General features: G+C 31.1%; 2 non-coding genes across 2 annotated transcripts; both read right to left on the reverse strand.

Annotated features, from left to right (window-relative positions):
• Positions 1-1,309: 1,309 nt before the first annotated feature.
• LOC147399493 (small nucleolar RNA snoR136) lies at positions 1,310-1,459 on the reverse strand. The gene has a single exon (XR_015179570.1). It is a non-coding gene; the product is annotated as a small nucleolar RNA snoR136 (small nucleolar RNA).
• A 41-nt stretch (positions 1,460-1,500) lies between these two features.
• Positions 1,501-1,578, reverse strand: LOC147399494 (small nucleolar RNA SNORD25). Its single transcript, XR_015179548.1, has one exon. It is a non-coding gene; the product is annotated as a small nucleolar RNA SNORD25 (small nucleolar RNA).
• Positions 1,579-12,421: the final 10,843 nt, after the last annotated feature.

The raw sequence follows: 12,421 nt of genomic DNA on the forward strand, positions 1-12,421 counted from the left end.
TGACTCTTATTTACGAGGATTGACATTTATTAATTTTTAAAGTTCTTTCATTTCCCGTGAACCCTTTTTCCTCTTTGAAGTATAGAAAATAACATGCTAAGTTTTATAGTAGGGTAGTGAACGAAAGGTGAATATTGTTTAAATTAGATTACATTTAATATAAACTTTTTCAAATAATTATCAGTATTATTGTAAATACTTTGAAAGTCTTGCAAACGTTCCCACAGCTTAAGATCTGTGGAAGTTCTGTCAAGACCAAGAGCATCTCAAATTGTGATGGCAATTCCAAATTTTGAAATGGCCTCTCAAAAATGCACACCTTAAATAGTGTCTTAAATATAACATATGCTAAAGTGGCATTTAGGTTTAAATTACTTTTTGACCAAATTGCCATCAAAACAAATGAAAAAGTATTTTAGGAGTTAGTTTTTTTTTTACCAAATTGCCATTCAAAGCAAACAAATGTTTTATTTTTATTTTTTTGGACGATGCATGCATCATTTCAAATTTGACATTTTTTTCACTTTTTGCTCTTGAAAAATAGAATTGTTAAAGGTAATTTTAACATTACCATTGAAGATGATCTTGAGAGGGTATTTGTATGTCACATTTGAAAAATTTCCTCTCTACATTTTATTCTAAACTGTCCCTCCAAATCAAGTCAAGCTAAACTTGCGTCTCTCTTTCCTTTATCATAAACCTAATTTTCTTAAAGCTGCTCATATGACTTATCTCTTCTCTTTATCTTCTTAATGTATATATCTTAAACCTAATTTTCTTAAAGCTGCTCATATGACTTATCTCTTCTCTTTATCTTCTTAATGCATATATCTCTTTAAGGTTGTTGGTTCGAACTTTGAATTGTATCCCATCCTATTCTTTTGTAATCTCATCTCGGTCCATTGTAATCTCTCTCTCTCTCTCTTCCTTCCACTTTGGTTAGTTAATTTGGAGAGATCTTTAGTTAGTTAATTTGTTTGAGAGTATCAATTGCTTTTGAATCCTCTTATCTTTTTGTCTTCCAATGATCTTAGACTGATTCTCTCTCATCTCTTCGTCTCAATAAGTTTCATTTATATGTACTTGTTTATTATCCTCATATGTGTTCATCTTCAATATTCATCCCACTACGATAGAACAAATCCTTAAATGAACCATTTATGCAAAGTGTAGATCATACTTACATAAGATTCAAGATGACAATTTAATTAATTCTCGCTTAATATCAATTTATTATTAAAGCTGATTGGTTTCCATCCAAATAGCCTTTAGATTGTTGATTCAAAACTCGATATCTGACTAGAAATTAAGTTGTAGCTCCCCAACGTCCAAAAGCAACACATAATCGCAGCCATGGATAGCGAGGGGAACCTTTTTTTTTTTTTTCTTTTGCTTCAACTAAACTTTGCTTCAATCTAATGGAGAAGAAGCTATAAATCAAGTGAGTGAAGCATTTAAATATAAATATTTCAAATAAATTATCAAAAATAAAAAATAAAAATTGTCTCAGTCCCTTAGATGTTATTTGTAGCGATCATCTCCGCATTCGTTACAGGTCTATGGAGTCATCATCGACATTCAAATTTATATTTCTTTTTTAAATAATAATAAATATTATTCATAATTTTAACGAATAAAATGTGTTTTTGCTCCAAAATTCTCCAGAGTAACAGTTAATCGCAGAGGAGAAAATGAATTTAAAGAACAAAACATTAGTATCGCTTCAAGGGAACGAGTCGAAAGGGAGTTAAAAATCCACGATGACCAGATAATGAAGCAAAAAAAACTGATTAAAAAAAAAAAAAAATCAAATTTTATATAAATAAATGTACTCAACTGCTCTCTTCTACAGTGCAGAAGATCACCACCACAGAAGAAATTTGATGAACAGTTGAGATTCGTATAGCTTCAAGGGAACGAGTCGATCAGGAACGAATTGATCCTGTCAACCAGATAAAGAAGCTTGAATCTAATTCTAACCTTAATCGATTTAACGAAACCATGGAGTGTTCAAAAGATGATTCAGATCCAATATCTCTCGAATATAAAACTGAAAAATTAGAAAGATTTTATAAAACTGTAAAAAAATTCTTAAATCCAATCCAAGAATGAAAGAAAGATTTAAAGAAACTCTACAAAAACATAAATCCGACCGAAGGAGAGAAATATACTTAGGAAACCTAGAACAAACCAAAGCGATATGAAGAAGGCGTCCATTAGTTCTTACTTTATAAGCGAGAACAAAGCGATCGACGGTTGATAAAGGGCTTTTTTAGATATGACGGACAAGATTAATGATCACATCTTTGTTTCCAACGCAAAACCCTAATTTCCAAACGTGTGAAACTATTTTAACGGGACATTTTAGTCCTTGACAACTCTGGGCTTGGATCCATTATTGCAGTTTGGACTGAGCCCATAAAAATGGGCCGCATACTTTATCCTATATGGATTAAAAGTTTCGGACAGGGCTGCATTTTTTTGAGGATCAGCCCATTCTCAATGGACTCGGTTGAATTGACAAGAATTGATTTTGTTCAATCCAATTTTGCGGCCATGTCACTTCAAAATCCAATTGAGTTGAGTCAACTCATTTTCCCAAAGAATTTGTATTCCCTTCAAAATAAAATCCCATGTGTCATATTAAGAATTGGATGGAACAAAGGGAGGGCAAAATATACATATATTGATTTTCTTTATTGAAATTGATTCAATTGCATAAATCTTATTTTATAAAAGTAATTTTACAAAATATATGATAGTTCATTTTTAAAGAATACAACTTGTTCCGCTACCTATAGAATTGGAGCATATGGATCATCGTGTCGATATAGTTCATGTCTAACTTTGGTCTAGAGCTTGCGATTGGTTCCGTAAGTTTGAAAGTAGTCACCGAGTGTTGTGGGTGTGTCATATGTGATTCTATTATTGTTAGTAACTCTATACTCTTAGGGCATCACTTACACATATTGAAGTAAGAATTATATGATTGAAAGTGCATCTGAGTGCTTTGTCCTCTAGAGAATATTATCGATTGAATGGGTCGATAAGGGCTGCTCAAGTCATGTTAAGGGTCTTTCGAGACCGTTGACGAACCCGACAAGCTCATGTATAGTAAACCCCTCCATCTTTGTCTTTTGGAGTTGATCATTTTATATCATATAGATGTTCTTCTTATGGATATATCAATTATAGGTGGGTAACTATTGCTGGCCTAGCTAGAGTTGCATGCGGTCGATGATCAAATGCCATGGGTTCATCATTTAGAGATATGCACGACATGCGGGGTAGAGCTGGATCCAACGAGCTGTACTTATTATTTTATTTATAGTGGCAGATATATGTCACCGTTTAAGGCTATAAAATCCCAATATATAGTGTATCATGTTATAACTAGGTTTAGATCTAAATCATAAATAGGATATCTAAATTAGATGATAAGTAGAGTTGGAATGAACTTATCGGTTTGTTGAGTGACTGAGGCACGGAGAGGTTGTTGTCCTTAAAATCAATTTCGCCCCTTCTGAATGGATTCCACTATGCAATTGGTCTCATGTCAAGATTCAATAGTCACAACTATGTTAGTTGAGAAATCGAAAGTAACAGATTTTCAATGAACTTAATCAAATCAGTGATGTACGAGCAAAGGGAAAGCTGAACAACAGAAAAGAGGAATAGAGAGATCAGAAGACTATGTTTTCTGTGGATGCAATATGCTTTTGCATATCTTCCACATTGGGACACACATTTTTTTTATAGAAGAAAGCCTAACGGTACAAAAAAGCCCAACGACTCAATGATTAAATAGAGAGATGTTTGGATTTTAATTGGCCCGTTTCTGAACGTTGGAAGGCCTCAATGGTCTAAAGCATAACAACTCTTGAAACGGTTAAAGAGATCAACGGTCGAGATTGAACTAAGATTAACAGAGGGAGTTTGAGTAAAAAGATGTGTTATTGTGTACATGACATGCACATAAAGGTTTTTTGGTGGGTTGACCTCAAACATAATGGATTGTTGCTTATAGTACCTTGGGTCCTATGTGTGCGTGAGGTCCACTCTTTTTTCATTCACATTAAGCAAAAGGGAGAGTGGATACCTTTATTAGTTGAACTCACCTCATCATGGGACTAAAGGTTTGTAGAGTTTTCTTTACAAATCAAAAGATTCTTTTAATTTTTTTCAATTATCAAAAAAGGGAAAAAGGCTTTTTAACTTAGGTTTCACCAAACTTGGTAATATGTACACCAATAGCACCCAAGAATAAGAGGTCTTGAGTTTAAAACTTGTCATTTACAAAACACAATAAAAGAATAATCATGAATCTACAACAATCCCCTAAGATTCTTAGTAAGTAGGAATATAAAAAATCACTCGTACAAGGTGAAATATTGGATATCCAATTTTGATGTTTTTTGGACTTAATAAACACTTAGTATAGATAAGTAAAACTTACAGGGACTTGATGTAACTAGGTTACTTCACTCTTTCCATTTTAACATAAATTAACTATCATATCATACATATCTTTCTTTTTTTATGTTGATCAAGTTCTCAAAATATATCTCATTCAAACAATACTAGAAGTCAATATGTTCTCACACTAGGTAAATTTAGTACAAATAAATTGAATCCAATGAAATACACAATAAAGAGATTTTAGAAACTTCATGCCTTGCTTTTTTATTTTTTTGTCAATGAAATACATTTATTTACATATAAATGAATATGCTTTGCATGTATAGAAAGACTAGAATACACCATAGCCCTCTAAATTGAAAATGGCTTCAGCCCCAATTAAAGATTAAAATACATTGTTCAAACATTAGATAGATTTGGCTCAAATCAAAATCTCAACATTACAAAACACTATGATACTAACTCAAACAATTTCAATAGTGATTTACAATTATGATTAGGCTCATGTAAAATCCTAAACCCACAAAAAAGAAATCTAGTAAGAAAAAAAACAGGAGAACTTTTATTGGCACCCCAACTTTTACTTATTCCCAATCATTTACTTATATTCATTTGGAGTGTAATAAGAAAAGTTGGGGTGCTAATAGTAGTTCCTTTTTTTCCTATGTTTGTCTACTGTTAAGGGTCAGATAACATCCTTTTAGCATTTATTTTGACGCATTTGATACAAATTATTCGGATACAAATAATTTGTTTTTATAGTCAATCTATTTGCACACACCAAAATACCCAAGTGCATTCACTTGTTATTAATACCCGCCTTAGCTTTAAGATATCTTATTACAAACATCTAATAAATGTACTTTAACCTAAATTGTTTATTTTACCCACCTAAATGTACTGAATGATTCTTCTTTTTCCTTTCTCTTTTTTTATTTATTTTTATTTTTCTTTTATTATTCTTTGCATCGAGAAAGGTTTCAATGAGGATTTTAAGTTTTGATCTTGTTTTTTTTTACCTTAACACTTCCAATCAAGTCGAAACTATTTACATTGAAAAGTTATGTTCAGTAGGTACCTACCAAATTGATTTTGTAATGTTCGGTAGGTACCCATCAAATCTATTTGTTAATATTCAATATATACCAACAAAACTAACTAAAAAAAGTTTCATTTGAATCTATCGAACAAAATCTAGTATAAAATCTTTGAGTTCTTCGATTCAAAATCGTCATTTATAAATTTTAATAGTGATTTTTCAATTTTCTTGATGATTAAATACAAAAAAATAAAAGATAATTTAAAAAAAAAAAAAATTGAAACATAATCTCTATTAATTCAACATCTTACAAAATTCAAAAAGAGATGAACGTAAAAAAAATCAAAAGAGGAGAAAGGAAGAAGAGATTTTGGGTTATTTGTTTTGTAGTTAGTGATGCGTGTAATAAGCTAACACGAAAGGGTAAAATGATATATATTTTACGAAAGTTACTTTCGTTGGTGCTATTGGCTATTGCCATATGTGCAAATAGATGAGATATTTTTATTTTTATACATAATTAAGAATTCAAATAAAAGCATCCTTATTTTAGGGTATGGCGTTAGTAAAAATTGGTGTGGCAATAGCAATTCTCTTATTTTATTCAATCCACTCTTTTAGGGTTCGATATGTGTCACATCGAATCCGATTGATGGGCAGCCCTATCTGCCTCCTTAACTGCATTCGCAGTCAATTCCATTCAAATACCTATTTTTCTCAGTTCGCCTAATAAATGTGTCACAATAGCAAGTAACGACACTCGGTAACAGTTAACGATCCGTATTCCGTCAAGATTGTTAATCATGGTGGCCCCAAAATTAGCCTCACATGGTGGGGTCATCATCAATCACAACTTATATCTCACTACACCAACACAAAAAAAAAAAAAAAACTATTCCAAACCATTCAGCCCATCTTTCACTATCAATCAACGTCTTTATTAATTTGTGATCAGTATTTGTACTAAACCTTTAACAAAAAGACATATATTCACTATTATCATGGACACATAACACATTGTTAGTTATTATTATTTTTTTTTTGGGATTAAGAAGGGGTTAGGCACACCCCCAGATAGAAGGAAACAAATTATATTCTTACATACACATGTCCATTAGCATCCTTACATATAATTTTTTTGAATTCTCTAGAAAAATCTAATGGATTTAACATCAAGTTGCTAGGAAAGATGAGGTAGGAGGCCAAAAAATCTGTAGTTTGGTTGCTTTTCCTGTACCAGAAAGAGAAATTTATGGTGTCGAATTGTTACACTATTGTTTTGATAGCTTTGAGAGTTCTTTCTTTTATCCACGACACTATGTTTTCCCCATTGATGATGTTAACTGTCACTTTTGAGTCTGCTCTAACAGTGATGTGTCTTATGTTAAGTCTCAATGTCATATTCAGTCATTTTTGAATAGCTTGTAACTCATGGTTAATGATCGATTTTCCTCTGATGTTAATAGCAAGGTCCCCCACCGTGTCTCCATTACTGTTTTTGATAATTGCTCATTCTCCCCCATCATTACCTCTGAAAGAGCCATCTGTATTTAGAACATAGCTTCCTTCTGAAGATTTAGCCCACGAGCATTTCATTGGGTTACTTAGAGTAAATTTGGGGTTGAGCTCCCAGGAGTCCATGAAGGCTCTAATGGACGGTGAGTCTACAGAACGACCCTCCAAGCTATGAGCTTTGAGGTGGACATTGCAAATTATCCAGCTTTCCAATAGATCTAAAGGAAGGTAGCAATTCTAAAATAATCGTCTGCATCTCTCCAACTATAGGTGGTGGACGAAGGCGTTGAATGCAAATTTCTTTACCAAAGAGCTCAGAGTAAGGCTCTTAATGGAATTTATGAACATTAAATCCAACTTTTTTTTTAATAAGTACCGTTTAGAAAAAAAAAAAAAAAAAAGTTAAGTAATAAATATTTTTCTATTAAAAATTATTAAATATTTTATAATAATATTATTATAAAATGAGTCAGGATTGGTTGACTCCTAAAAATGACTCGTGAACAAAAAAAAAACACGTGATTCCAATCCTTTATATGCAAAATCCAATGATTGAGATTTATCCTTGGGATAACTATCTTCGAGATTTGTGTTATCAAGATACGCATAAATCTCAACTATTGGATTTTGCATTTAAAGGGTTGGGATCATGTGTTTTTTTCATGAGTCATTCTTAGGATTAAATAGATCCCAATCCTTATAAAATAGATGTATGGATGGTTGCACACTGTCATACTTCTTGAGGAGCTTCAAAAATCCAAGATACATAACTTAATATTCACGATTGAACAGACCAGAGTAAGGTGACATTTATACACTTCTTTGTTAATGGGGTAAGTTTCCCACCTAATAATATGCATTTTACAATATTTATATATAAATTATGATCGGTAAGTCTAGTTTTGATTTCAATAACTCGATATCGACAGGAATTGAACCCAGATCTCTGGTATCACTATCCAAAGATTTTACCAACTAAGTTAGCTCACACCTATTCCTTTTACAATATAATTATTGATTTGACTAATCTTATCTATAAAAAAAAAAAAAATAGAACATAAAAAGAGTTTGGACCTTTATTTCAAGCCAACAAAATTAAGAGTGGATACATACCTTTTGAGGGTGGAAGTTAAAAAAATCCAATTGTATAGTGAATTTTGGGGAGACCGTTGTTACAATACCTCAATACATTAGGGCATTCGCAACATTACAAATGTCGTTATAAGAAATATACCAAAATATATATATATATATATATTATTTTAGATAATATTTATATAGATAATAATTTTTTAACATAATTTTTTTTTTTAATCTTTGATGGTCACAGTCAGAATGATTCAATATACAATTGTATCTTCCAAAATATCATTAGTGTAGCTTTGCATATAAAATCAAGGGGAAATTTTAAATAAAAATCTGTAATAAATCATATTTTTAATAAAAAGATTAGAAATTTTCAACATTTTCAAAAGGAATCCAGAATAGCCATTGAAGCCTGTGTTTGGAAAACGGCATTTCTACAGATGTTTTTTATTATTTTCAAATTAAATCCCAAGATTGCCCTTCACCAAAATCGCCTATTTGATCTACGATTGTTATTGTTTATTTGTTTAATTTAATTATTTATCTTAAGGACAATTTTAAATATAAATCTATAATAACTAATATTTTTAATAAAAGACAAGAAAATTTCAAAATTGTCAACAAGAGTTTTTTATAATTTTTTTGTTAATTTTTTTCATTTATCTAATTTTGTTAGTTTTATGTTATTTGTTAATAATTATTTTACTTTTAATATTTGTTTATTTTATATAAATATTAATATAAAATAATATATTATGAAATAATATAAATTAATAAAATATTAGAGATTTAGGGCTGGTTTATGATGCATCTTTGTCGAGCTAATTAGGGTAGATGGAGGACTTAAGCTCTGTCTTGAGCACATGTCCTTGAATGGTTTAACCATCTACCCTCCCCGAAAATATAAAAAAAGGGGAAAGGGAAAGCACCGACATGATCAATTGTACCCATTACTTAAAAATTCCCCCTTGCACTCCATTGGTATATATATATTCTTTATATTTTCTCAAACAAGGTAAGAGAGAGAGAGAGATATTCATCTTCTTGATAGATATAACTCCGTCATTGTCCTTCAATCAGAAAATAATCAAACAAATTTATCATTCAACCATTAAAGAGTGGGATAGGTCCAATTAATATGAAATTTTAAAAAAAGAATTATTATTTTCTAAATTTGAAATGCAACTAGCAAATTCTGGTCTGCAACTAGTTGCTCCCCAAAGGAAATTTTACCATGAAAACCTCATAATTCACACATGTGTTAGATAACTTTGGTTCAAATTATTTCATAAAAAATGATATCAATGATTAGTGGGAAGTGGATTTGTAGCGCCCTGTAGCACTATGTCTATAGTCAAGAGCCTTGTTTGCAATTCAGAATATTGCAAAAAATCGTTTCGTGAAAAATTCGGATTTTATTCGATTTTGAATTGTAAAAATTCGACAAAAAATTCAATAAATGAAATATATGCGGCATATGCTTCATATGTGTATTATCTGTTTCATTTAAAAAATTTGGCCATATGATAGTAATGTTAATAGTGATGGTAGTAATGATGGTGGTGATAATGAGGACATTGAGGTTATTGTTCCACTGATTTTAAAAAAAAGACCAAAGTCAAAGGACAAATCATCAATTTGAAAAATTAAGATGTAATCTCAAATAAATATAAGGGGTTGTGTCATTATATCTTTAAAGATAAAAGGAAAACTTTTCATGTAAAAATGTGGATTCCTCCAAAATTTTAAAGCATGGCCACTTCAAAGTTGACTTGTATTACCTATCACAACTTACAAGTTTACACTTTGCAACACACAACAAGTTATAGTAGCATTTATTTTACCGAGATTTATAAAAAGTCATAGAAGTCGTAAAATTTGTAAAAAATCACATTTTATTCTTTTTAAACTAAAAATCCGTGAATTATTGAAAATAGTTCAAAAATCTTGAGAATAATACTTTCATTGAAAAAAAAATAATAAAAAATTCGTGAATTTTTCAAGAATTAAACTAGAGATTGCTAACAAGGATCGAGATATTATAATATTGGGGGGGGGGGGGGGGGGACACTTCTATTAATAGTTTATTATTTCAAATAACCATCCATAAGGGCTACATGTGCACTACAGGAAAAGTTGCTATAGTGGATCCGTTTTCTAATTGGTGCATCCCTAAAACTCCAATATATTATTTCAAATATGAACAGTCAATTAATATCCATTAAATCATTTTGAAAAACATGAACTTTGATCAATAATTGATAATAAAAAATGGTATCAATGATTGATGCGTCCCTAAAACTCCAAAATACTCGTTTGGATATTTTGAATATGGATTCTCAATTCTCATTTTGGAATTCAATAAGTAGTGAGAGTCCATATGTTATGTGTTTGAAATCCAATAAGAACAATATTTTCTTGTGGTCACTTGTGAGGACGTTTCCTCATTTACCTCGTGCGTGTGATGTGCTGGTGTTGCATGTGCTAAGGGAGGATCTCACATGCCTTGCTCTGCCCGTGACTCATCCCATGGACACCTCATTAAAAAAAAATCAAAGTCAATACTATAAACATGAAACTTAATCGATGATTGATCTAAAAATGGTATCGATGATTGGTGCGTCCCTAAAACTCCAACATGCTCGTTTTGATATTTAGAGTATGGACCCTCAATTATCATCCATTAAAACAACGCGAATAAACATGCAACTTGATCATATCTTGGGCTTTGGCCAGCTGTATATTCAATTATTTATTATTAAAAAATGGTCCCCGTCAAAAGTCATGTGACCAGCCAACTAAACGACAAATCCTTTCTCTACGTTTGGAGCATCTAATATGTGTAGAATCTAATTAGCCTTACTAAGTTAGTAGGAATTTCATCTTTACTAAGGGTCCTTGGTTCAACTTGTGGCATTCAAAATCATCATCCGATGATTCATGATAATCCATTTGACCAGAGCAACACTAAGTAACGCTTAAAATCTTACTAAGTTAGTGAGCAAAGTGTTGGTAAAATGTGTTTGGGGGGCATTGCAACGTGAGACCACGTGCAAAGAGTGGTACGACAATATAAGTGAGATGGGCCATACCGTACAAGATAAGGTTTGGAAATGAGAGAGAATCTCAAATAAAAATAGAAAAAATGAGTCCGACTTTGAAGCGATTAGGTCGTATCAAAATTTTGAAAAAACCCTCTTCGTTATAAGACACGTGGAATTTTAAATTTATTTTACATCTCTACATTTTCACCTAAATTTGAAATTAATCTTTTAAAAATGTCTCTGTTTAATTCATTGAGAGGGCACTTTCAAAATTTTGAAGCCCACTTCAAAGTTTTTTATCAAAATTACCGTTCAACCACACATTCCTAAAAATTTATCAAAGATTCATGATAAAATGACATTTGTCTGCGGCTGGCGTGGCAAGTGCCCAAAAAATACTTAATTTTTTTTTATTACATAGAAATTAAAAAATGCCGAAGTAACATTACAATATACATCAATTCTCACATTGTTGATGTGGATGTATGTACAAAGTCATAAATGTTTTCATAGAGATACGAGTGAAAAGATTCGACAGTTATATGTGCACCTCCACATAAGCAATGTGAGAATTGATGTCAATTTCAATGTTACTCTAGCACGAATTTTTTTATTTTATCCATATTGTAAATAATATGGAATGTGTACCATTTGGGAAATGAGATGTTTTTATCCCCAGCCTTGGTAATCGCCCCCAAAATTAATCCTTAAAAAAGAAAAATTACCCATAACTTAATCAATGGTTAAGATGAGTTGGTAGCTATAATGGCTTCTAGATCATTTAAATTGTCCCCACCCCAGCTTTCGTTGAGGGGACAATAACGTTACCACTAATGCCAATCGAAAGTAAACAAAATTTTGTGATCATGATTTTGATTATCACAAGAAAATCAAAGCAAGGCAAGAAATAAGACATGTACTTTTGATTTGTGTTGGATTTATTTTGGCAATTATTATTATTTTTTAAATTAAATATCATTGGATTGATTACTTTTTTATTGGCATTGGAAGTATGGAAATTCTTGTATCACGAGAAATCCGGCTTACGTCATTCCCATTTTTGGGACCATTTCTTCAGAGTTTGTTTGTTTGTTTGTTTTTATTTTTATTTTAAAGAAAATGTTAAAATGAAATGGTCTGGATCTCTCAGTACTCTTTGGAATTTCATATTAATTTGGAGTATCTTACCTTCACATAATTCACAAGGTTTAATAAACAAGCAAGAAATTCGACTGTTTTATTTATAATTCAATAATAAACAATTATAAAATAAAATATTTTTATTGAAATTGAAAATAATTGATTATTAAAAAAAAAA

Source organism: Akebia trifoliata, chromosome 6 (genome assembly GCF_017979445.1).
Source record: "Akebia trifoliata isolate Shusen 1 chromosome 6, ASM1797944v1, whole genome shotgun sequence".
In the NCBI taxonomy this organism is placed as follows: Eukaryota; Viridiplantae; Streptophyta; class Magnoliopsida; order Ranunculales; family Lardizabalaceae; genus Akebia; species Akebia trifoliata.